Here is a 21,858-nt window from a genome sequence, read left to right as displayed (position 1 = left end):
ATTTTTTGCAGCCTTTTGTAACAAGCATCAGTCTTGGTCTTAGGGGGTTGGGCGAGATGGTAGAACTTTTTTATTGGGCATTTGGTGACAGGGGCAATAGTTACACAGCTCCAAGTGTCACAGTAATATTTATTAGTACCCCAGCAAGACTGGCTTCCTTGGGCTGGACTTGCATAGATTGGGATGCCTCACAGGTTATTTTTCCATTGTTACTGTCCACACCCCATCCTGAAATGGAGGGGAAAGAGATTGCAGTAATCCTCTTTCAACTTAGATCAATTAGAAGTTGTAATGATGTACAATATCTGACCCATGTCAGAGAGCCCAATTTCCCATTTCCAGGTGGGTGATCTGTGTGGCTTAGAATAGCTGAAGTTTAAGGGCATCAATACATAGCTGATTTTTTTTGTCTATTGTATTGAATTCTTGTTCCTACCTCTTACAACACCCCATCCCTTCCAACCTTCCCACACTAGGTAGGAGCAAAAGGATAGAGGGAAAAGGGGGTATAGAACCTTTTAAACTTCTTCCTGCTGACTTAGAGGCATTGAATTCCTTGGGGGAAGTTTGACTTTTGCCATTAAGATATCTAATTTATTCTTATTATTTCTTCTTTGAGCAGCATAACTACTTAGCATACCACAACCAACAGCATCAAACCACCAACCAGCCATACACCTATGATTTTATATATCTTCTGAAAAGTTCCCATGACTTCCCAACATCACACACCAGCAGAAACTATCTGCAGTTGGCAAAACCAAGGCCCTGGCAGAGCACAAGGCAAGTCATAGGCAGCTGCTGTAAAACAGCCCCTTATCCCCACATGTGAGATTAGAACAAAAACAAATTCTTGTAATCTTTCTGCATTTTAAAAAGAAATAAAAATTCTAAAATAGTCACTGCAGCTCTATGTTATTCCATGATGGAAACAAGCTTCCTTCCAACACTGTCACTGTACATAAAGTGCAAGGATCTGGGGGTCATTTCTCTTTCATCTCCCTGCATTTGCACCCCATCTCTCCCTGGTTCTGATCCTTTTTCTCCCTGACTCAAGTGATACTTATATTGCTCCCAAGAATCTAAAAATGGAGATTTGCACAAAGCAATGGAATATGTTCCATTGTTTACCACTCAGTAACCAACAACTACAAGCTCCATGGCCTGAGCCAGCCTGCATCATCTTTTGTCCGCAGTGGCCTAGTCTGACAGGGAAGGGTAATTCACACAGAAGATCACCTCCCTTTGCCCAGAAACATGAAGAACGGACAGCGGAGCAACCAGGGGGTTATGTCTCAACACCAGTGTATTACATCCCCTATTCAGGACTTCACAGGGGCTTTTGGTCCCCAGATGTCTGTGATCATCCTTTTGGCTCAACCTCTACTCTCAGCAAGACACATTTAAAGTCCAGCACTGAGCCTGATTATTTTCTGAGTGGGATTCTCTGTGAACAAGCGTATGATAGTTTGCATACCATCGGTGCTAGATAGAATGCTCTTGACCAGGGTGCAAGCACACAGCTGCCTGGATTTATGTTGGGTTCCCTGCTGTGGCTGTCTGCATCCTTACCAGGTGTCAGCCTCCAGGGAGCCCAGTTGCTCCATCAACACTAGAAAGCAGAGAGACATGGCAAAGGGACCTTGAGTGACATTGAAATACATAGAGCGTGCCCTTGACTGTGCTGGCCCTGTGGTAGGATGGTCCCTAGTCTCATTCCTCCTAAGTGATCTTTTCTTTTCCTGTGCCAGCCCTGCTCTATCATTCTTGCTCAGCCTCTAGTCACCATTTTCTGTTGTCAAGTCTACGTCACATTTCTCAGAAGGGAGGTGACTTGGGAATTACATTTTTAAGGGACAGATATGTTACTTTCCCCGGCAACATACTTGGCATCCAAGAGGAACTTGACAGATAAATAGGTGAAAAAGAGCAGAGATTGCATGGCCCTGTCTTGTAAGGCATGCAGCTAAGGCTGAGCAGTGTGAGGACAGAGCATGCTCAGAGGTAATTCCGATAGGACTTCTGTTCTCAATGTAGTATGTGATAGCGCCTTTGTGTCAGACATTGTGTGAGCCTTTTGGTGGTTAGTGAGACATATGACAGAGAGTCTTCTGAAGGTGGATTGTACCTAGAGAGACTCCGAGTATGGAAATCTGCTGTGTGGTGTAGAACACATGCCTGTTTGATGAGTGGAGTGCCTTGTATGAGTATGGAGATGGACTGAGAACAATTGAAGGTTTGGAGCAAACATAGTTCCTGAGAGTACCACATACATCCTGGTTAAGAATATTAGCAGTCTGGGACTTGTGATTAGCTCAGTGGGCAAATGTGTTTATCATGAAACCTGGCAATCTTTAGTTCAATCCACCAAATCTATATAAAGATGGAAGGACTCCATTAAGTTGTCCTCTGATTTCTACATACACAACATGGGACATGCAAGTCTCACATATCCACCACATCCATAGATGACCCTAAGTCCAACCTGAGAATGTTTTACATGTTTAAATCAGCAACTAAAAGGCTGTAGGTGAGAGAGCTCAATGCACAGAAGATGTCAGGGCTCTAGAATTCTTGGGATTATTATGTTCCATCAGTACACACACACATCACCTGAAAAACTTATTAGAAACATTGTGTGCCAGCCTGTGCCTGTAAATGTGAGATGACTGCAGGTATACTGGTAGGTTTTCCCATACTGCCATATGCAAGTTGCCCATCCAAAGAATAATTTGATAAAGAGGATGCCACGTGAGATTGGAATGAGAGACCCAAAGGCTTTTGGAAAAGTGAACCAGATGTTCTCCCTCTGAAAGGCAATAGAGGTCTTTTGAGAAAGACGACTCCAAGGGGATTTCTTTGCCCATAAAATCTGTGGAAAGTAACAAATTCATCTCCTTCCTCAAATTCCTGCAGATTAACTTTGAGGAATTTAAGGAATGTTTTGTGGCTGTGCTGTCATCTGGTTCCTGTGTAGGACCATCTGATGAAGAAGGTGGTTCTTGCGACTCTGGAAAGGTGATTTCTCATGAGCACTTCAGTTTCTTTCTTATTTATCTGTGGCCTTTCAGAGAGTAGCTGAGCTGTTGCAAATTCTAGCCTTTTTTTTGTCACTATTAAGCCATCAAGTGTGGACTTAAGCAAAATATCCTCTTCTGCAAATGTCATCAGATTGTAACCTGCTTTACCTGTAGGGGCAAAATGGGTAACAGTGTGGTATAATGATCTGGGACTGTAGCTCGTGGTAGAGTGTGTCTAAAGTAGACAAGACCCTTGGTACCCTCCCCAGTTCTCTCTCTCTCTCTCTCTCTCTCTCTCTCTCTCTCTCTCTCTCTCTCTCTCTCTCTCTCTCCTCTCTCTCTCTCCTCTCTCTCTCTCTCTCTCTCTCTCTCTCTCTCTCTCTCTCTCTCTGTTATAAGCAATGCTTTTCAGAAATTATTAAAATATTTTACTAGCTTTAAGTAAAATTCTTATTTTCATGTTTTTGTGTCTTTCTAGCCAGTATGAAACACAGTGGGGTACCAAACAAATGAAAGCTTGTTTTTGGCTTTGTGTGAAGGGGCTGGAGAGGAGGCTTGGCAGTTGAGAGCATTTGCTTCTTTTCCAGAGGACCAGTGTTTGGCCTCAGCTCACAGCTGTTTATAACTTTAAAGGATCTGACACCTTCATACAGAATTACATGTATGCAAAACACCAGTTCACATAAAACAAAAACAAATAAATTATTTCTTTAAAAATATTTATTATTTATTTATTATCATGTATACAATCTTCTGCCTGCATGTACACTTGCAGGCCAGAAGAGGGCATCAGATCACATTACATAGATGGTTGTGAGCCACCATGTGGTTGCTGGGAATTGAACTCAGGACCATTTGGAGGAACAGTCAGTGCCTTTAACCTCTGAGCTTTCTCTCCAGCCCATAAATAATTTCTTGAAAGAGAATCCTTATAGCCAAGACACAGGCCCAGGAGCAGAATGATAACACGTGTATGACTGATTGACTCTGGGTCAGAACACTTTTAATTTGGTGTCTTTAATATGAGGCAAATTCTCTGTAGAGATGCTATGGTAACAGGAAGTTTGTGGTTCCCAAGACATGAGTGTTAGAGACAAAGTGTGCTGGCCATGTTATTTCCCTCTGCCTGGGTATTAAAACTCCTGCAGTCAAAGTTCCACTACATGGAAAAGGCTGAAAGATATATTGGGCCAGAAGTCTGAAGGTGATCCTCTATCCTTATAGAGAGCTTTGGGTGACTGTTCTGACAGAAAAATGTCTCTGTGGTTTTTTTCAGTTTGGAAGCTGCTAACCTGCACTCCCTGTCTACTCAAGTAGTTAATTTTATTTCTTCTCAAGTCTCTGATAGGGTTGAATATCAAATAGGTTAGTTTTACAGTTAAGCTTAGTTGTTTAGGGGTTAGGATGTTTTTAGATGTAGATAGATGTTAAAAGTTGATAGAGATGAGATATGATAGATACTGATTTAAATTCAGAATTTTAAATGCACCAAGATAGGAAATAGGAAATGTTTTCTTCAAGGTTGCCAAATACAAATAGCCAAAACACTATGAATGTGGCATTAATATAATTCCTGATTATTTTGTGGTTCTTCTTGCTCTATGTAGTTTATTTTATGTGTGTATAATAATATAAATATATATGTAAAAATAATAAAAAATCATTTTTCTTCATAGTGGACCCCAGACACTTTGCTGTTCTACCTTCAGAGCAGAATGTTACATAGTAAAAAGTATTTGAATAAGCCTGTGATACTACTAATTATTTTTAAGGTGTTAGAATTCTGTAATATTAAACAATGATAAAGTTTTGTCATCTATATTATCTTCTAGTTTGCCCAGGGATGGCATGCTCATACAAAGCCAGAAATTCTCAGTTGTTCAGATGTCCTAAGGCACTGCAGCCAAGAGGAATAGCTAAAGTAGATATGGGCAGGGCAGCTAGATGGGTATTGAAACAGATAGGTATGTTCCAAGTCTGTGGCCTTCTCCACTGCACGAAGATAGACACTGTGAGAATTGTCTTAAAGAAGTTCTTGGTTAATGACCTTCAGACTGATTTCTACCTCTCAGTTAACCGTTTTCAGGCTGATTTGTGCTCCATGGTAGTGTGCTCAGCCAACATGCACAAGTCCTTGGATTTCGTTCTCAGTGTTAAAAATAAATTATTTATCATTACTCCTTCCTTAAACACATTCATCTATAATGAGCATATTAATATATGCTTGTTAAATGCCACCTTGTATGTTATTTATTCATATAGAATATGATACCTTGGTCTTTTTCATTCCATTTTTAAAAATTGGAATATATTTTATTTGTTTATAAACAAAAAAGCAAAGCTAACTGGCCAGCTGAAGCTCCTGATCCACACAAAGAGAAGAACAGCATCCATGGGCAACTGACACAGATTCCCTCTGCATTTCTCTCACTTACCTAGGAGACCCCAAGTTTAGAAGTTCAAGACAAATCTCTTCAATTTCTGAAACTAGTTCTGTAGATAAGACTGGCCTCGAACTTACAGAAATCTGCCTGCCTCAGCCTCCCAAGTGCCAGGATTAAAAACATATGTTACACCACCTGGCTCTCTTAACAGCTGAGCCATCTCTCCAGTCCCAGCAGCTTATTCTCAATGACTCAATCCACAAGACCAGTCAGATAGACTAGAAGAAAAAGTGTTGTAAGAGCAGAACCACAGCTGGGCATAGTGTTGCATGCCTGTAATCCCAGCACTTGGGAGATAGAGGTAGGCAAATTGCTGTGAGTTTGAGGCCAGCCTGGTCTACAAAGCAAGTCCATGACAGCCAGGGCTATACAGAGAAATCCTGTCTCAAAAAACAAACAAACAAACAAACAAACAAACAACAACAACAATATAAGAGCAAGACCACAAACCAAACAATATCAGACATACAGATGGACTCAATAAATGCCACCTAACAGAGCACCACAAAAGAACCAAAACAACCCTCCCCGCCAAAAAAAACTAGAGACTAATTTCTATGATGAAAGCCATGGCTATCACAATACCTGATCTCCAATTATGCTACAGTGTCAGATGAACAAAACCTGCATGGTAGCGGCACAAAAACAGATGCATAGACCAGTGCAACAGGATATAGATCCAAGAAATAAATCCACATAGCCACAGCCACCTGATTTCTGACAGTGCCCAAAAATTTTGAAGAGAAGACAAGCTCTTCAACACATATTGCTGAGAAAGCTGCATGGACACAAAGAAGGACATGTCTAGGTCTGTAACTCTCACTGTAAGCAAATCAATGTAAAGTTAACCAGAGACCTTAGTGTAAGGCCTGAAATGTTGAAACTGCTAGATGAGAGCATAGAAAAACATCTCAGGATAAAGGCATAGATGATGACTGACCAAAACCAAAGCCAAAACCAAAAAATTCTTCTTGCTCTAAAAGATGTATATGGCAAGAATTGACAAATGTAGGGCTAACTAGGATGGCTTAGCTCAAAAATGAGGATCAGAGTTTAAATCCCCAGAACCTACACAAAAATTGTTCTATTTGTTGTGTATTATGGTCCTTTAAGCAATACAACTCTCATCTTCATCAGATTAGCTGCATCTTCTTGTCAGAGTCCATCATGATCAAGTTTGTCGGCCACTGACATTCCCTCATAGAGGAGGTAGAGAGGGTCACTAAACCCTCACCTGAAATTCCAGTTACTTCTCCAAGTCATTTGTATGTAATTCTGCCCTTACTGCAAGTGGCCTTGGCCTCTTGGGAGATGCTCTGGTATAGGCTTGAGAAGGCCAACTGAGATGAGACTCCATATAGGTGGCTATCATCCATGCTAAATGAAAACGTCCTACACATGGCTGCTTTGGGGGGTCACACAGACTCTTGCCAGTTACCCCTCTCCTGTGCTTGGTTAGGAAGCCCAATAACCTTGTTGTTGGGACCTTGTGAGGAGGATGTAGGGGCTGATTCTGTCTCCATAAAGAAGGAAATTTCACAACAGTACCTGTAACCACAGCCTTGGGAAGACACAGATGATCATTGGCTAGCCAGCTTAGCTGAAAGAGTGAGCTGACATGCACTGCGTCAGCCTGTCTCAAGAGAATAAAGTGGGGAGGGGTAAAGAACAACACTTGAGGGGTCCTCAGGCCTCTTTAAATGTGCCTGTGTGCATGCATGCAAGCGTGCATGTGTGTGCATGTATGTGTGCTTGCACACATTTGTATACAATTGACAAATGGATACACAAGAAACAAAATCTATAGGAAAGAAAGCAGCCATCAGAGTGAAGACAGCTCACAGAATGGAAGGGAACTTTTTGCTGAGTATGCATCCCTATATAGGGAATTAAAAAACTGTTGGACCCTGGGAGTCCAATTTGGGATGGGGTCGCCGCAAGAGACCACTCAAGTCACACCAGCTGAGAGGTATAGGTAAAATTTATTACAGACACACCAGAAGTCCCAATTGTTGATGTGTCAGGGTCCCTCAGCACTCAGGAGGCAAAGGACCCCGAATAGCTGTTACAGGCTAGTTTTAAAGGCAAAAATCACAAAGCAGGTGGGGTTGCTTATCACTGGAATCCATATGGACATTAGGACATCTGGCCTGGGGGAACTTCTTGTGAGAACATCTGATATCTGCAAATTTGCATGTAACTATTCTGGGAATTAGGGTGAAACTCTTGAGGTTAGCAGTTCCAAGAACTGGGAGAAGCCTCTGGGATCAGAAGTTTAGGTTCTCAGGCCACTGGGCAAGCAAGGCTGGAATTTTACAGTTTCTCAAAACAAACAACAAATAATCTGATCAATAAATGAGTAAATGAATTGGATAGTTTTCAAAAGAAGAATAAACATATGAAAATAATACAATATCCTTAGCTGTCACAGAAATAAATACAAATTGAGACTACATCTCATTATAGTCAGATATGCCAGCAGCAAGAAAACAAGCAATTTCCCCAAAAAAAGTTGGAGGGAGAAAGAGGGGGTGGGGGTGGGGGTCAGGGTGTGAGAATAAGAAAGCCAGGTGTCGTGGTGTGTGGAAGTAGAAACCATCCTTGGCTTCATAGTAAGCTCAAGACCAGCTTGTGCTACATGAGACCGGTCCCCAAAATTAAAATCAATAAAAATAAATGAATATTTTTGTTTGTTTTTGAGACAGGGTTTCTCTGTGTAGCCTCTGCTCTCCTGGACTCATTTTGTAGACCAATCTGGCACTGTACTCACAGAGACTCACCTGCCTCTGCCTCCCAGATTAAAGGCATGGACAACCTTGCCTAGCAAGTAAGTATTTTAAAAGAAAGGGAGGAAGAAAAAAAAAACAGTTCCCAACTGTTGGTAGAAATTTAATGCATTGTTAGTAGGAATGTAAGAGAGTGCAGCTTCTATGACAGTAAAATTGAAGTTACTTAAGAATCAAAAAACAAAGCAGGATGTGGTGGTGCACTCCTGCAACCCCAGCACTTGAAACACAGAGATATGAGTATTTCTCTCAGTTTGAGGACAGTCTGTAGGCTCTGTTTCTTAACAATTAAACTTTATTATACAACCCAACTAGCTTACACAAGATGGAAAGGTTAAAGAGAAAAAAGAGTGAACCTTCCAGTGTCTGTTCCACGGGATGGGTCCCTAGGTGTTTCGGCCTGTCTGCTGGTCCAGCCTGCTCAGTGGTCCACATGCGTTCAAGCCCAGTCTGAACCTGCTGCTGCTCTCTCCTTTCCACCTGTCTGTGTCACATGAGAAGGGCGGTCTCCTTCACCCATTGCAGGTTGATTAGAAAAACAATAGTCCAGGTGGAGTCCCCAGGTCTGCTTCCTGAATTCCAGGCCCAAGATGGCTCGGCCAAGTCTATATCAAGGTATCCATCGTGTGTCCAAGGGTAAAGCCTGCCAAGACTGCTTTCACCTGGTGACAAAGCTTACAGTCTTTCCCACAGCAGCCTGTTTTGCATTGCAAGTTCAGGTGAGACCCTATCTCAAAAAATAAAATAACCTTCTCAGCAGAGACCATAAAAGCCAGAAGGGCCTGGACTGAGATCCTGCAAACCCTAAGAGACCACAGATACCAGGCCAGACTACTTTACCCAGCAAAACTATCAATAACCATTGATGGAGAAAACAAAATATTCCATGACAAAAACAAATTCAAACAGTACCTATCCACAAATCCAGCTTTAAAGAAGGTACTAGAAGGAAAACTCCACCCCAAAGAGGCAAGCTACAACCAAAACTACTCAGGAAAGAGATAACTATACCATGGCAAAAACACAACTAAACAAATGCTCGGCTGGAAACAACATCAAAATTAAGACTCTTAACAGTCACTGGTCATTAATATCTCTCAACATCAATGGTCTCAATTCTCCATTAAAAAGACACAGACTAACTGAATGGGTGCATAAACAAGATCCAACATTCTTCTGCATTCAAGAAACACATCTCACCCATAATGATAGGCATTACCTCAGGGTAAAAGGTTGGAAAAAAAATATTCCAAGCAAATGGTCACAAGAAGCAAGCAGGCATAGCCATTTTAGTATCAAACAAAATAGACTTTAAACCAAAATTAATCAAAAGGGATGAGGAAGGACACTTCATACTCATCAAAGGTAAAGTCAACCAAGATGACATCACAATTCTGAACATCTATGCTCCCAATACAAGGGCACCCACATTTGTAAAAGATCTGATAAAAAAGCTTAAACCACACATCGATCCCCACACAATAATAGTGGGAGACTTCAACACCCCACTCTCACTGAAGGATAAGTCATTGAAACAGAAACTAAGCCGAGAAATAACATCATTAACCAATGCCATGGGTCTAATGGATCTAACAGATATCTATAGAACCTTTCACCCAATCAAGAAAGAATATACCTTCTTCTCTGCACCCCATGGAACCTTCTCCAAATTGATCACCTCATAGGTCACAAATGAAGCCTCAATAGATACAAGAGGATTGAAATAATACCTTGTATCCTATCAGATCACCATGCTCTTAGGCTGTAATTCAACAACAACAGAAATAAAAAAGCCTACACGTACATGGAAACTAAACAACTCTCTGCTAAATGACACCTGGGTCAGGGAAGAAATAAAGAAAGAAATCAAGGAGTTTCTGAAATACAATGAAAATGAAGGAACAACATACCCAAATTTGTGGGATACATTGGGAGCAGTGCTAAGAGGAAAATTCATAGCACTAAGTGCCTTTAAAAAGAAATGGGAAACATCACACATAAGCATCTAAATGACACAACTGGAAGCCCTAGGGAAAAAAAAAGAAGCAGAAACACCCAAGAGGAGTAGATGTCTGGAAATAATCAAACTCAGGGGTGAAATTAACAAATTAGAAACTAAGAAAACAGTCCAAAGAATCAACAAGTCCAAGAGCTGGTTCTTTGAGAAAATCAACAAGACAGACAGACCATTAGCCAAACTAACTAAAAGGCAGAGAGACAGTATTGATATCAACAAAATCAGAAATGAAAAGGGAGACATAACAACAGACACTGAGGAAATACAAAGAATCATAAGATCCTACTTTGAAGGCATATACACCACAAAATTTGAAAATCTAAGGGAAATGGACGATTTTCTTGATCAATTTCACTTGCCAAAGTTGAGTGAAGAACAGATAAACAAGCTAAATAGTCCCATTTCCCCTACAGAAATAGAAGCAATCATCGATAGTCTCCCAACCAAAAAAAGTCCAGGGCCAGATGGTTTCAGTGGAGAATTCTACCAGATCTTCAAGGGCAAGCTAATACCAATACTCTTCAAGCTACTCCAAAAGATAGAAATGGATGGAACATTACCAAATTCATTCAATGAGGCCATAGTCTCATTGATACCTAAACCTCACAAAGACTCAACAAAGAAAGAATTTCAGACCAATTTCTCTTATGAACATCGATGCAAAAATACTAAATAAAATACATGGAAAATGAATACAAGGACACATCAAAGATATAATTCACCATGATCAAGTAAGCTTTATTCCAGGCATGCAAGGATGGTTTAATATATGGAAATCCATCAATGTAATCCACCATATAAACAAACTGAAGAGAAAAAAACCACATGATCATCTCTTTAGATGCAGAGAAAGCATTTGATAAAATCCAACACCCATTCATGTTTAAAGTTTTAGAGAGATTGGGAATACAAGGCACGTTCGTCAACATAATAAAGGCTATATACAGCAAGCCAATAGCCAAAATCAAAGTAAATGGTGAGATACTCAAGGAAATTCCTCTAAAATCGGGAACAAGGCAAGGCTGCCCACTCTCTCCATATCTCTTCAATATAGTACTCGAAGTTCTAGCCAGAGTAATTAGACAACAAAAGGAGATCAAGGGTATCCAAATGGAAAAGGAGGAAGTCAAATTATCCCCATTTGCAGATGATATGATAGTGTACAGAAATGACCCTCAAAATTCCACCAGAGAACGCCTACAGCTGATAAACACCTTCAGCAAATTGGCTGGATACAAAATTAACTCAAAAAAGTCTGTAGCCTTCCTATACACAAATGACAAGCTTGCAGAGAAAGAAATTAGAAAACCACACCTTTCACATTAGCCACAAGCAATATAAAATATCTAGGAGTTACTCTAACAAAGCAAGTGAGAGACTTGTTTGAAAAAAAATTTCAAAACTCTGAAGAAAGAGATTGAAGTCGACATGAGAAGATGGAATGATCTTCCTTGCTCATGGATTGGGAGAATTAACATAGTAAAAATGGCCATCCTGACAAAATCAATCTACAGATTCAATGCAATCCCTATCAAAGTACCTACACAATTTTTAAAGACATTGAAAGTTCAATTCTGAACTTCATATGGAAAAACAAAAAACCCAGAATAGCTAAAACAATCTTGTACAATAAAAGGTGCTCTGGAGAAATCTCCATACCTGATCTCAAACTGTACTATAATGCAATAGTAATTAAAACAGAGGTACTGGCACAGAAACAGGCTGGTTGATCAGTGGAATCAAATCGAAGACCCAGATATGAATTCACACACATATGGTCACTTGATTTTTGACAAAGAAGTAAAATCCACTCAATGGAAAAAGGATGGCATCTTCAACAAATGGTGCTGATCTAAATGGAGGTCTATGTGTAAAAAAATGCAACTGGACCCATATTTGTCACCTTGCACAAAACTCAAATCCAAGGGGATTAAAGACCTCAACGTAAAACCAGAGACACTAAGTCACTTAGAAGAAAAAGTGGGGAAGAGCCTGGAACATATTGGCACAGGAAACAGCATCCTGAACAAAACACCCATGGCCCAGGCCTTAATGTCAACCATTAATAAATGGGACATCATGAGGCTGAGAAGCTTCTGTAAGGCAGGAGACACTGTCCATGGAACAAAGCGACAGTCTACAGACTTGGAAAAGATCTTCACCAACCTTACATCTGACAAAGGTCTAATATCCAAAATATATAAAGAACTCAAAAAGCTAAACACCACCAAACCAAATAACCCAATTGAGAAAAGGGGCTTGGAACTAAACAGAGAATTCTCAACAGAGGAATATCAAATGGCTGAGAACACTTAAAGAAATGCTCAACCTCCTTAGTCATCAGGGAAATGCAAATCAAAACAATTCTGAGAGTCTATCTTACACCCATCAGAATGGCTAAGATAAAAAATTCAAGTGACACCACATGCTGGCAAGGAAGTGGGGAGAGAGGAACACTCCTTCATTGCTGGTGGGAATGCAAACTAGTACAGCCACGTTGGAAATCTATCTGGTGCTATCTCAGAAAACTGGGAATAGGACTTCCTCAAGACCCAGCTATTCTGCTCCTTGGAATATACCCAGAAGATGCTCCAGCACACAACAAGAAAATTTGCTCAACCATATTCATAGCAGCCTTATTCATAATAGCCAGAACATGGAAACAGCCTAAGTGTCTCTCAGTAGAAGAATGGATAAAGAAACTTTGGTACGTATACACAATGGAATACTACTCAGCTATTAAAAACAAAGAATTCCCAAAATTTGTGGATAAATGGATTGAGCTAGAAATGATCATAATGAGTGAGTTAACCCAGAAGCAGAAAGACTTAAATGGTATATACTCACTTATATCTGCATACTAGCCCAAGGGGCATGTCCCAGAAAAGCCTTCACTTACCAGAAAACTGGGACAGAGGGGAGGACATTCTTTTGGGAGTCTAGATGAGAGAAGCATTGGAGAATAGCAAAGTAGAAGGATCCAGAGGGTCCTAGAAACCTACCAGTAGAACATTATGATAGGCAGATTTGGGCTCAGGGTTCCGGCTCAAACTAAGGCACCAGCCAAGGACAATAAAGGCGGTAAACTTTAAACCCCTACCCAGATCTAGCCAATGGTCAGAACATTCTCCACAGTTGAGTGACTTTCTCACATACTCTGGTGCCTCACATTATACCATGTCCCCTGGAGAGGGAAACCTGGTGGCACTCAGAGGAAGGACAGCCGGTTTCCAAGAAGAGACTTGATACCTTGTGAGCATATACAGGGGGAGGTAATCCCCCTTAGGAACTTTCATAGGGGAGGGGAATAATGGGAAAATGCGAGGGAGGGAAGAATGGGAGGATACAAGGGATGGGATAAACATTGAGATGTAACTAGAATAAATTAATAAAAAAATTTAAAAAAATAAATTGTAAAGAAATTGCTAAATAAATAAGTTTTTACTCATGACGAAAAAGAGTTAGGGTTAGGGCTAGGGTTATTGTAGAGTTAGAGTCAGGGTTAGGGTTTGGTTTAGAGTTAGGGTTAGAGTTACAGTAAGGGTAGGGTTAGTGTTACTGTAGGGTTAGGGTTAGTGTTAAGGTTAGGGTGAGCGTTTGGTTTAGGGTTAGGGTTAGGGTTAATGTAGGGCTAGCGTTACGGTTAGGGTTAGGGTTACGGTTAGCGTTAAGGTTAGGGTGAGGGTTTGGTTTTGGGTTAGGGTTAGGTTTATTGTAGGGTTAGGGATTGGGTTAGGGTTAGGGTTAGGGATAGGATAAGTGTTAGGTTTAGGGTTAGGCTAAGGCTTAGGGTTAAGGTTAGCATTAGTGTTAGGTTAAGGTTTAAGATAGGGTTAAGGTTAGCGTAGGGTTAGGGTTATGGTTATTGTAGGGTTATAGTTAGGGTTAGGGTTAGGGTGTGGGTTAGGGTTAGGGCTAGGGTTAGGGTAGGGTTTGGGTTAGGGTTAGGGTCAGGGTCAGGGTCAGGGTTAGGTTTAGGGTTAGGGTTAGGCTTAGGGTTAGGGTAGGGTTAGTGTTAGGGTAGGGTTAGGGTTAGTGTTTGGGTTAGGGTTAGGGTTATGATTAGGGTTAGGGTTAGGTTTAGGGTTAGGGTTAGAGTTAGGGTTAGGATTAGGGTTAGGGTTAGGGTTAGGGTTTGGTTACAGTTAGGATTAGGGTTAGTGTTAGGGTTAGAGTAAAGTCAGGGTTAGGGTTAGGGTTAGGGTTAATGTATGGTTAGGTTTAGGGTTAGTGTTAGGTTTAGGTTTAGGCTTAGGGTTAGGGTTAAGTTTAGGGTTAGGGTTAGGTTTAGGGTATGGTTGGGGTTATGATAGGGTTAGGTTTGGGGTTAGGGTTATTGTAGGGTATGGTTAGTGTTAGGTTTAGGGTTGGGCTTAGGATTAGGGAAAGGGTTAGTTTTAGAGTTAGGTTTGGAGTTAGGGTAGGGTTAGGTTTGAGGTTAGGGTTAGGGTCAGGGTTATTCTATGGTTCAGGTTAGGGTTAGGCTTGGTCTTAGGCTTAGGACTGTGTTAGGGTTAGAGTTATGGTTAGGGTTAGGGTTAAGGTTAGGGTAGTATTAGGGTTAGGATTAGGGTTATTGTAGAGTTAGGGGTTATTTTTAGAGGTATGGTTAGGGTTAGAGTTAGGGGTTAGGGTAAGGTTAGTGTTAGGGTTAGGGTTAGAGTAAGGGCAGGATTAGGGCTATTGTGGCATTAGGGTTAGGGTTGGAGTGAGGGTGAAGGTTTTGGTTAGGGTTAGGTTTAGGGTTAGAGTTAGGGTTAGGGTTAGGTCTAGGGTTAGGCTTAGGCTTAGGGTTAGGGTTAGCATTATGGTTAGTGTAGGGTTTAAGTTAAGGTTAGGGTTAGTGTTGCAGCTATGGTTAGGGTTAAGCTTAGGATTAGGGTTAGGGTTAGAGCTAGGATTAGGGTTAGGGTAAGGTTAGGCTTAGGGTAAGGGTTATTTTAGGATTAGGGTTTGGATTACGGTTAGGATTAGGCTTAGGGTTAGGTTTAGTGTTAGGTTTAGGGTTAGGCTTTGGTTTAGGATTAAGATTAGCATTAATGTTAGGGTAGGGTTTAAGTTAGGGTTAGGTTTAGGGTAGGGGTAAGGTTAGGGTTAGTATTAGAGTTGTGGTTAGGTTTAGGGTTAGGCTTAGGGTTGGGGTTAGAGTTAGGGGTAGAATCACGGTAGGGTTAGGGTTAGTGTTAGGGTTAAGTTTAGGTTTATTCTAGGGTTAGGGTTAGAGTTAGGGTTATGGTTAGGTTTAGAGTTAGGGTTAGGTTTAAGGTAAGGGTTAGGGTTAGGGTTATGGTAGGGTTAGAGTTAGGGTTATGGTTAGGTTTAGGATTAGGGTTAGAGTTATGGTAAGGGTTAGGGTAAGTGTTACTGTAGAGTTAGAGTTAGGGTTAAGGTTAGGGTGAGGGTTAGGTTTAGGGTTAGGGTTGTGTTATTTTAGGGTTAGCATTAGGGTTAGGATTAGTGTGAGGGTTTGGTTTAGGGTTAGGGTTATTGTAGGGTTAGGGTTAGGGTTAGGGTTAAGGTTTGGTTTAGGGTTAGGGTTAGGGTTATTGTAGGGTTAGGGTTAGGATAAGTGTTAGGTTTATGGTTAGGCTTAGGCTTAGGGTTAGAGTTAGCATTATTTTTAGGTTAGGGTTTAAGTTAGGGTTAGGGTTAGGGTATGGTTAGGGCTAGGTTTAGAGTTAGAGTTATGGTTAGGATTAGGGTTAGGGTTAGGGTTAGAATTAGGGTTAGTGTTAGGGTAGGGTTATGGTTAGGGTTATTGTACGGTTATAGTTAGGGATAGAGTTAGGGTTTGGGATAGGGTTAGGGTTAGGGTTTGGGTTAGGGTTAGGGTCAGTGTCAGGGTTAGAATTAGGTTTAGGTTTAGGGTTAGGTTTAGGCTTAGGGTTAGGGTTAGGGTTAGTGTTATTGTTGGGTTAGGGTTAGCGTTTAGGTTAGGGTAGGGTTAGGACTATGATTAGGGTTAGGGTTAGAGTTAAGGTTTGGTTAGAGTTAGGTTTATTATTAGGGTTAGGGTTAGGGTTAGGATTACGGTTAGGGTTAGGGTTAGAGTAAGGTTAGGGTTAGGGTTAGGGTTATTGTAGGCTTAGGTTTAGGGTTAGGGTTAGGTTTAGGTTTAGGTTTAGTGTTAGGTTTAGGGCTAGGGTTAAGTTTAGGGTTAGGCTTAGGTTTAGGGTATGGTTAGGGTTAGGGTTATGATAGGGTTAGGGTTAGGTTTGGGGTTAGGGTTAATTTAGGGTTAGGTTTAGGGATGGGCTTAGGATTAGGGTAAGGGTTAGGAATAGAGTTAGGTTTAGGGTTAGGGTAGGGTTAGGGTTAGGTTTAAGGTTAGGGTTAGGGTCACGGTTATTGTATGGTTCTGGTTAGGGAAAGGCTTAGTTTTAGGCTTAGGGCTGTGTTAGGGTTAGAGTTATGGTTAGGGTTAGGGTTAAGGTAGGGTAGTGTTAGGGTTAGGTTTAGGTTATTGTAGGGTTAGGGTTAGCATTAGGGATATGGTTAGGGTTAGGGTAAGGTTAGTGTTAGGGTTAGAGTTAGAGTAAGGGTTAGGGTTAGGGTTATTGTGGCCATAGGGTTAGGGTTAGAGTGAGGGTGAAGATTTGGGTTAGGGTTAGGTTGATGGTTTAGAGTTAGGGTTAGGTTTAGGTTTAGGATTACTGTTAGGGTTAGGTTTAGGGTTAGGGTAGTGTTAGGGTTATGGTTAGGGTTATAGCATGGTTAGAGTCATGGTTATGGTTAGGATTAGGGGTTTGGGTTAGGGTTAGGTTTATGGTTAGAGTTAGGGTTAGGGTTTGAATTAGGGTTAGGGTTAGGTTATTGTAGGGGTCAGATTAGGGTTAGGGTTAGGCTTAGGTTTTAGGCTTAGGGCTGGGTTAGGATTAGAGATAGGATTAGAGTTATGGTAGGTTAGGATTAGGGTTAGGGTTATTTTAGGGTGAGGGGTTAGGGTTAGGGTTGGGTTAGGGTGACGTTAGGGTTAGCGTTATGATAAGGGTTAGGGTTAGGGTTATTTTAGGGTTAGTGTTAGGATTAGGGTTAGGGTTTGGGCTAGGGTTAGGGTAAGGGTTAGGTTTAGGGTTACATTTAGGCTTAGAGTTAGGGTTAGGGTTAGGGTTAGCATTATGGTAGGGTTACGGTTAGGGTTATTGTAGTGTTAGGGTTAGGGTTAGGGTAGGCATGGGTTGAAAGTTAGGGTTATTGTAGGGTTAGGGTAAGGGTTAGGGTTAGGGCTAGGGTAGGGTTAGGGTTAGGGTAAGGATTAGGGTTTGGTTATTGTAGGGTTAAGGTAGGTTAGGGTTAGGGTTTGGGTTAGGGTTAGGTTTAGGGATATGGTTAAGGTTAGTCTTAGGTAAGGGTTAGAGTTAGGGTTTGGTTTAGGGTTAGGGTTAGGGTAGGATAGGATTAGGTTTAGGATTAGGGTTAGGTTTAGGGTTAGGCTAGGTTTAGGGTAGGGTTAGGATTAGGGTAGTGTTAGGGTTAAGTTTAGAGTTAGGGTAAGAGCTAGAGTTAGAGTTATTGGTTTGGTTTAAGGTTAGGGTTAGAGTTAGCATCTGGGTTAGGGTTTGGGTAGGGCTAGGGTTAGGGTTAAGTTTAAGCTTAGGGTTAGGGGCTAGGGTTAGAGTAGGGTTAGGGTTAGGTTTCAGGTTAGGCTTAGGGTTAGGGTTAGCATTAGGGTTAGAGTAGGATTATGTTTAGGGTTAGGGTTCAGGGAGGCTTAGGGTTAAGGTTAGGGTTAGGGTTAGGGTTATGGTTAGAATTAAGGGTAAGTTTAGTGATAGGGTTATGTTAGCGATGGGGTTAGAGTTTGGGTTAAGGTTATTTTAGGGTTAGGGTTACGTTTAGGGGTAGAGTTACGGTTAGGATTGGGTTTAGGGTTTTTTTTAGGTTAAGGGTAAGGGTTAAGGTTAAGGTTAGAGTTAGGGTTTGGGTTAGGGTTAGGGTAGGGTTAGGCTTAGGGTTAGGTTTTGCATTAGGGTTACGCTAGGGGCAGGGTTAGAATTAGGGTTAGGGTTACGGATATTGTAGGGTTAGGGAATGGGTTATGTTATGGTTAGGGTTTGGGTTATATTTAGGGTTAGGAATAGGGTTAGGGTTAGGGTTTGGTTTGGATTAGGATTAGGTTTAGAGTTAGGGTTAGGGTTAGAGTTATTAGGGTTATGGTTATTGTACGGTTAGGGTTTGGTTTAGGGTCAGAGTTAAGGTTAGGGTTAGTGTTAGGGTAAGGTTGGTTGGGTTGGTTAGCGGGTTTGGTTAGGGTTTAGGGTACGTTTTAGGTTTGGGTTGGAGTTACGGTTAGGGTTATTGTCGGGTTAGGGTTAGGGTTATGGTTATGGTTAGAATTAGGGCTTGGGTTAGAGTTAGGGCCATCGTAGGGGTTTAGGGTTAGGCTTAGGGTTAGGGTTATGGTTAGGTTTATAGGGTAGAGGTTAGGGTCGTATGTTAAGGTTAGGGTTAGAGTTTACAGTTAGGGTTAGGTAAAGGTTAGGGTTAAGGTTAGGATAGTGTTGGAGTTACGGTTTGGTTTAGAGTGAGGGTTAGGGTTATTGTAGTTTTAGTGTTAGGAATAGGGTTAAGGTTAGGGTTAGTGTTTGTGTTAGGGTTAGAGTTAGGGATAGGGTTAGGGTTAGGGTTAGTCTCAGGGTTAGGGTTAGTGTTAGGGTTAGGGTTAAGTTTTATTGTATGGTTAGGGTTAGGTTTTAGGGTAGGGTTAGGATTAGGGTCACGTTAGGGTTAGGGTTATTGTAGGGTTAGGGTGAGGGTAAGATTTATTGTTAGGTTAGAGTTAAGGTTAGGGTTAGCGTTAGGGTTATGGTTAATGTTATTGTAGGGTTAGATTTAGGGTTAGTGTTAGGATTTTGGTTTGAATTAGGGTTAGGGTTAGGTTTAGGCTTAGGGTTTGTAGCTCGGGTTGGTTTCGTGGTTCGGTTAGGTTCAGGCTTCGGGTTCGGGTCGGTTTATCCGAAGGTTCGACGTTCGGGTAGGGTTCCGGGTGTACGGTTCGGGTTCGGGTTCGTGGGTGCGGGTTCTTGTCGGTTCGGGGTTCGGCCTTAGCGGTCGCGTCGGGTCGGTTTCGGGTGTGGGCTGGTTCGGGTTCGGGTTCCCGTTTCGCGTTCCGGTTCGGGTAGCGTGTTTGGGTTTCGGTGCGGGTTAGGGTTCGGCTTCGGGTGGGTGCGCTTCGGTTTCGGCCCGGCCTTGGAGGCAGGGCATGCCTTATGTTTGGTCGGGTTCTGGTTCGGGTTCGGGTTCCGCTCGGCATTCGGGTTCCTGTTCCGGTTCGGGTTCGGTTCAGCGTGTTTAACTTTTTGGTTCGGGTTTTGGTTCGGTTTTTGTTCATCTTCGCTGCGGGCTACGGGATTCGGGGTTGTGTGTTTTCTTGTTCATTGTCGGGTCCGGCTTCGGGTCACGGGGTCGGCTTGGGGGCGCGGATTTGGGTTCGGGTTTGGGTCGGTTCTTGCGGGGCCGGGCTCTGCTTCTGAGTTTGGGTGACGGTTTCGCCCTTCGGTTCGGGTCGGGTTCGGGTTCCTGTTCGGGTCAGGGTCGTGTTCGGGATTCCGGTTCCGGCTTCGGTTTCGTGTTAGTGTCTTGTCGTGTTCGGTTGCGGCTTCCGGGCTCCGGGTTCAGGTTACGGCCTCCGGGTTTCGGTCGCGTTCGATGTTAGGGTTCGGTTTTCCGGTTCGGAGCTCTTGTCGGGTTCGGGTTCGGTTTCGGGGTTGTGGTTTGGGTTCGGGATTCGGCCTGTCGGGTTCCGGTGCGGGTTGCGGTGCTGTTCGGGTTGGGGTTCGGGTTCGGGTCGGTCCGCATTCGGGTTCGGTAGGGTTTAAGGTTCGGGTCCTCCTCGGGTTCGGGTTCGGGTGTCGTAGTCAGGGGTCATGTTCGTGGTCAGGGGTACCTGTCGGTTCGGGTTTCGGGTTCGTCGTTAGGTCCGGCTTCGGCTTCGCTCGGGTTTCGAGCTTCGGGTCCGCGTCCGTTCGGGTTCGGTTCGGGTTCCCCTTTCGGGTTCGGAGTTCTTGTCGGGTTTCATGGTTCGGTTGCCATGGTTTCGGTGTCTTCGGTTTGGTGCAGTGTTCCGGGTTAGGGTTCGGGTTCATTGGGTCCGGTTTGGGTTCGCGTTCGGTGAGTTTTTGGGGGGGTATCGGCTTCGTGTTCTGGGTTGCGTTTCGGGTTAGGGTTTGGGTTCGGGTTCGGGTAGGGCTAGGGTTAGGGTTAGTGTTAGGGTTGTTGTTAGGGTTAGGGTTAGTGTTAAGGGTAGTATTAGGGTTAGGGTTTGGATTTGGGTTTGAATAGGGTTAGGTTTAGGTTTAAGGTTAGGCGGGTTAGGGTTAGGGTTAGGGATATTGTAGGGTGAGGGTTAAGGTTAGTGTTTGAGTTAGGGTTCGGGATACTGCTCAGGTTCCGGCTTCCTTCCGGTCTCGGGTTCGGGTTCGGGTTCTTTGTTCGTTTTCCCCGGGTTAGCGGCGTCGGTGTCCGTACGTTTCGCATTCCGGCTTCGGGTGGGTTCGGGTCCGGCTCAGGTTCAGGTTCCAGTTCACGGATTCGCTTCGCGTTCCAGTCTTCGGGTTTCTGTCGAGGTTTTTCCCGGGCTCGGTTTCGGTTATCGGGTTCGGGCTGGTTTTCGGGCTCGGTTTGGGTTTGGGTCGGCTTAGGTTCGGGTTCGTGTTCGGGTTCTTGGCGAGGTTCAGGGGGTCCGCCGGGTTCGGGTTCGGGTCCGGGTTTGGGTCGGGGGTCGGCCTTAGGGTTAGTTTTAGGGTTACTGTAGGGTTAGGGTCATGGTTAGGTTTAGGGTTAGGGTCAGGTTAGGGTTAGGGTTCCGGTTTGGGTAGGGTTAGGGTTAATGTTAGGATTATTGTAGGGCTAGGGTTATGGTGAGGGTTAGGGTTGGGGTTAGGGTGTGGTTAGCATTAGGGTTAGGGTAAAGTTAGGGTTACGGATGGGGTATCTTCAGGTTCCGGGTAGGGTTTGGGTCGGGTCGGTGTCGTTTTAGGGTTAGGGATATTGTAAGGGTTAGGGGTTCATGGTTAGTGTTTCTGTTTCAGGTTAGGTTTTCGGATTAACGGGTTAGTGTTTACGGGTTCGGCGTTACAGTCTGTTAGGTTAGGGTTGGGGTAAGGGTATGGCTGGGTTAGAGTTAGGGTTACTTTATTGTAGAGTTATATTTAGGGTTAGGATTAGGGTTAGAGTTAGGGTATGGGTAAGGGTTAGATTTAGGGTTAGGGATAGGGTTAGGGTTGGGTTGGGGTTAGGGTTAGGGTAGGGTTAGGGTAGGGTTAGGGTTAGGGGTCAGGATTTCTGGCCCTTATTATTAGGTTTAGGGGTTAGGGCTAGAGTTACGGTTAGGGTCGGGTAAGGGTTAGGGTTATGTTAGATTTTGTTTAGGGTTCAGATTAGGGTTTGGTTTAGGTTCAGGGTTAGTGTTCGAGAGTTTCGGGTACGGGTTCAGGGTAGGGTTACGGGTTCGGGTTCCGGTTGGGGTTTGGGTTAGGGTTAGGGTTAGGGTTGGGTTTGAGCTTGGGTTTAGGGTTAGGGTTAAGGTTGTGCTTAGGGTTAAGGTTAGGGTTAGCGTGGGGATTGGGGTTGGGGTTTGGGTTACGGGGTCA

The sequence above is a fragment of the Acomys russatus genome, chromosome 8 (assembly GCF_903995435.1).
Source record: "Acomys russatus chromosome 8, mAcoRus1.1, whole genome shotgun sequence".
NCBI lineage: Eukaryota > Metazoa > Chordata > Mammalia > Rodentia > Muridae > Acomys > Acomys russatus.
The sequence above is the reverse complement of the archived record's forward strand: the minus strand, read 5'-3'. Positions refer to the sequence as shown.